Genomic DNA, 5,440 nt, shown 5'->3' with positions numbered 1-5,440 from the left:
GCTTAGAGATAAGCAGGAATATTATGACTTTGCAGTGTTTCACTGTTCTGCATGGCTGCGTCAGTAGCTATCTGCTCCGGATTGCAAGGCTGCCACTAATCAGGGTCTGATTCAGTGTAGTCCACGTGAGATGGGATGACCAATGCCATCTCCCGTCAGCCTGGAAGGATACTTAAACCCTAACTATTCCCTTGTCTAGAGGGAATTAGCAGCTGATGGATCTTTAGGTGAAGTCATGCTGTCTTTCCCTTGATGCGCATCATTGTAAATAAACTCTATTCCTGATTTTTCATACTATTGGTCTGACTGGGTCTCTATTAAATCTATGGTATCAAAATTACCATCAGTTTATGGAGGTTCTACCGAGATTGATTAGGATTATATTGATCTATTGAATTAAGGATTGTTCTTTTTAACAAACTAACTATACTGTATGTGATCCCTCAGCCCGCTGGAAAGACGCGCTCTCGGTAAGTAGTACGTTTTGTTCCTTTAAAGTGCTACAGTCCTTAGCTGGACAACAAGGGAGATTCAGTTGAGCAAGATTACTGTTGTATGAGTGGTACGCTGCAACAGCGCTGGTCGGTCAGCTGTAAGCTATCAGGCCCTTGACAGAATTGGGCATTTTGGCCCCGAAACAAGGAACAGGTTGTGTTAAAACCGATCTAAGTCAACGAATCTCCTGAGAGTTACAGATGTTTTGAGTACGGGTCTGGGCAAGAGATCACATTTACTGTGTTTGCTAAATTGGACAATCTGTCAAATTTTGAGACCAGTCACTTTACGGTAACCAATCAGGAACATGAGTCAGTTTATGTCTCAACATGTATGTCTATGTATGTTTCTGACCTATGGGTTATGTGTAAGTGTGCTTTGCAATTGTCTGCTACTCTCTGATACTAACATGTCTGAGTGTCAACCTGTCTCTGCTTGAACTACTATTTGGCATAGTTTGTTTGGAGCTGCAAAGCTATTTGAATCTAAGAAAACATCCGCCTCATCTGTGTGGTTAAGGGAAAGTTAACTTACTTGGCAGCTTTGTCTGTCTGTGGCAGCCACACATGGTCAGCAGCATTAGTTGGGCCAAACTAAGATAAAGGTCGGGACTCCTCAAAACATCCCAGTGCTGCTAACATTGTGTGCCAGCCAATCAATATACCACAAAATAATTATAATTAGGAGAAAGAATGTGTCTAAAACTATAGGCTACATGTTATGTTTGTATTTATTGCAACTAAAAGTAAGTCCGTTTTGTCTTTGTCTTCTCTCCTGTCAGTCGACATGAGGCCTGAGAGTGTGTGTGTGTGTGTTGGCCAGCTGATATGCATGAAGGTCACATTTCTGTTACAGACTGTAACTGAGAATACACATAAGAAAGATGCATCTGACTGTTAACTGTATTGAATTGTTTTTTTTTTTTTTTTTGCTTCCTCTCAATAAGATAATTATTTTTGGGTTTTTGCTTGGGATTCAAACTTCAAACTTGTATGATTTACTAAACTGAAGCCAAGATTTTGTTAAGTGTTTGAAGCCTAATTCCTTTCCTGTTGAGTTGTTCCTTGCAGCCTTGCTGCAGATCATAAGGGGGAGTCTGATTAAGAGTAGTCTGATAACATAGACAGCTAGCTCTTGCAGTGAAACAAGTTATGATTAAAGATAGCTTTTTCTATCATGGAGGATGAGAGGTTGTTGATGTTGACTTCACTACACTGAACTAATATTGAACTAATAGGTTCATATGTTCATAACACACCCACTGTAGTTGTTATATGGGTATTATTGTTTTTTTCTCTTCATTGACATAGAAAAGTTTTTTACAACTGTTTTTATAGCTATGCAAACCAGTGCCAAGATAATATGGTATGATGACATACATACTAGACCATATTGTTTACAATTATTTTGGATACAGCAATAAAATAAAATAAAATACAACTTTTCATTTGTTTCAGACGTTCAGAATATGTTCAGAATAAAGTGCTAACCAAGTTCTTTAAAATACGCCTTTAGGCCTGCTTTAAACAATGTGGAAAAAGGTTAAGATAATTTAGCTTTGCTGTATGATAAACAATTCTTGATATGAGGCACACAAAAAAAAAGTATATATCAATGGTATCAAAAGAAGATCATGATCATGTGAATTTATATTTCATTGCTAATTACTAATTTGGTGACTGATCATAGCAGTATTGCAATTTAAATCTTTTTAATAATGTTAGCTGAAACTTAGGAAGTACTACTGGGGCCTTGGGCCCAGATATGTATATCTCTGTGTTTTGTTTCAGGTGCAATCAGTGGTTAAAAAGGGGGAGCCTTACAGACTCTACTTTTTTCCCCTTGAACTGTTTGGTTATTGTTGTTATCACTGGTACTCTGTAGCCTGTAAACTTTTCTTCACACCCTGTGAGAAATCAAAGACAGTCAGGGCCACTTTTATACCTGTAACCATGTTTCCTTTGATTAATTTCCTTTATTGGATTCTATTTGAGAATTGTTGAGCGACATTTCTTATGTGTTTTGGTTTTATATTCAGCTTTGCCTAAGTATTATACACATGGTAAAGAGACACAATTACTGCATTACTCTCAGTTAATTATAGGCTTATTCTGATTCAATCAGATTTGTGCTATTGTTTGGTGTCAAAGGCTTCAAGTTTTTTACAGGGGGACTTGAGAGTATTGGATTCAGAATTTATTATTTTTATACATGTGATTTATGTCCTGATGCCCCTAAATCGGTTGATAATCTGAAAAGGTGGTATACCAATGGGATTAACACAACCTGATATATAAATTATATAGACGACTTTCTGAATAGTTCAGGGGGATGGACCAAATATATTCTTTTTGATTTACTGTGGTTGTTATTGTACACCAATCATGTGTAGCAATTTTTCATGACATGAAGAAATCAGTTAAATCATGTATCTAGTCATGTACCTGCTTATTTGGATCTGACTAACTTTAATGAAACAATTGTATAATCACTTATATTTTATATAGTGGCAATATTTGATGAAATGTTCCAGCCATAAAGGCTGAAAAAGGGGAATGAGAGAAAGTGGAATAGAACATTATGTCCAATATTCCAATATGTGGTTTAATGTTCTGCATTATGTCCAATATTCCAATATGTGGTTTAATGTTCTGTATTTCTCATTAGTAGGTCACTTTGATACTAAAAGTATGATTCTATGTAATGACTTTATGATATCTGTACTGTCCCTGTGTATATCTCTGTGTGACTGTGTTTAGAGATAAGCAGGAATATTATGACTTTGCAGTGTTTCACTGTTCTGCATGGCTGCGTCAGTAGCTATCTGCTCCGGATTGCCAGGCTGCCACTAATCAGGGTCTGATTCAGTGTAGTCCACGTGAGATGGGATGACCAACGCCATTTCCCGTCAGCCTGGAAGGATACTTAAACCCTAACTATTCCCTTGTCTAGAGGGAATTAGCTTGTCTTAGAGCAGCTGATGGATCTTTAGGTGAAGTCATGCTGTCTCTTCCTTGATCCGCATCATTGTAAATAAACTCTATTCCTGATTTTTCATACTATTGGTCTGACTGGGTCTCTATTAAATCTATGGTATCAAAATTACCATCACTACATATGTCATCATACCACGAGTCGCACACCTGATCATGCAGGTACCATACCTGATCACAGGTAGGTAAACTTGCACCTGACCTTAGCTATTACAATAAATAACACAGTCAATGAGTGAGCCTGTCCTCACAGCCAATGACTGTGTGTGGCTGACTGAAGCGGTAAAAGGCAGATCATTGTAAAGATGAAGTAGTGTGTTAGAGGGAGGAAGGAATAGGAGAACTTTGCCAAAGATGTGTGTGTGTGTGGCTTTGATAAGTGATGGGGATGTGGAGCAGGAGTAAATCTGATGTGTGTGTGTGTCTGTGTGTCTGTGTGTGTGTTTGTCTAATGTTCAGAGCGATTCTTACAGCAGGGTTACACCAAGTGCTCCGTTCGTGACATGTAAAAATCGTCATTTTTTAGAACGTACACGCCACTATCATGTCTAGTGTAGCCAGTTCCATTGATTATGGTGGAAGCTAATTGTTGCAGCAGACGCTGCGTGAATGGAATGCTTCAGTTACGTGCCCGATGTAGCCTCCTTATTACCTTCTCCTTTGACTTTTCTCTGTGTATCTTGCATGGAACTGTATGATTTATCAACTCTGAATGAATCTCTCTCTCTGTCCGTGTGCGTGTGAGTGCGTGTGTGTGTGTGTGTGTGCATGTGTGCGTGCATGTGTGTGTGCATGTGTATATGTGTGTGTGTGTGTGTGTGTGTGTGTGTGTGTGTGTGTGTGTGTGTGTGTGTGTGTGTGTGTGTGTGCGTGTCTGTATGTGTGTGCGCATGTGTGTGTGTGTGTGTTTGTGTGTGTGTGTGTGTGTGTGTATGCGCATGTGTGTGGTTCTCCAAGTGTGTATGTAGATGTGGGAGGGATGTCCAGGTTGATAACAAGCTAACATATGCTATACTTTTGTCCCACAGAAACCAATATACATTCATGAGTGTATGTGTGTGTGTGTGTGTGTGTGTGTGTGTGTGTGTGTGCAAGGTCTTTCCCGCCCTGGCCCAAAACGCCCCTGGGGCAGCCTGTGTTTGTGCCTGTGGAGGTCCCAGCTGTGGCGGGAGGGAGCAGGCTGGGGGCATTCGGCGCGGCTCTGCCCAGGCGGGAGGCCAGGGAGCCGGGCTGCCACTGCAGCGTGCCTCCCCAGCAGGAGTCCTTTGTCCTGCTAAAAGAAGCTTAGCAGTGGAGCGGCTGTTAGCTGCCCGCTAACAGGACCTACACACCAGCAACCACCTGTAATCACCACACTGGGATCAGGTAGGGCCGCGGGGCTAGGACGATGTGAGTGTGTGTGTGTGTGTGTGTGTGTGTGTGTGTGTGTGTGTGTGTGTGTGTGTGTGTGAGGAGGGGGGTTGAGGAGTTAATAGCCGCAGGTTTAAAGGGGGGGCGTGGTAAGTTCACTCGACACGAGGAGACCCCCTGAGAAGAAGTCAAGCCTTTCTGATGACTTTCTCTGTAGAGTTTCCACCCACATGCACAGAGAGCAGCGATAGAGCCTTTACAAGCATGCGTGTGTACGCCAGTGATGGGCTAGTCCTATTCACAAACCATCCGATCTCGGCCAATTCTTTAATTCAACCCCAGCACAACTCCAAACGCTATTATAACCCAGGTATACTTGCCCCATGTTTTTGCCAAAAGTATAGATCTTGGTCACCTCAATTCGTGCCTTTTTGGACTATGGTCAAACTTCTATGTTGAAACCTATATAGAAATGCATCTGTCACACGATTCTCTACTGCCTACTGATCTACTGCCTCCTGGGAAGAGGTACAGAAGCCTGCGCTCCCAGCATTCTCACTAACAGCTTCCTACACCAAGCTGTAAGGATGCTGAACTCTTTA

The sequence above is a fragment of the Alosa alosa genome, chromosome 15 (genome assembly GCF_017589495.1).
Source record: "Alosa alosa isolate M-15738 ecotype Scorff River chromosome 15, AALO_Geno_1.1, whole genome shotgun sequence".
In the NCBI taxonomy this organism is placed as follows: domain Eukaryota; kingdom Metazoa; phylum Chordata; class Actinopteri; order Clupeiformes; family Clupeidae; genus Alosa; species Alosa alosa.
This window is presented reverse-complemented; position numbering follows the sequence as displayed.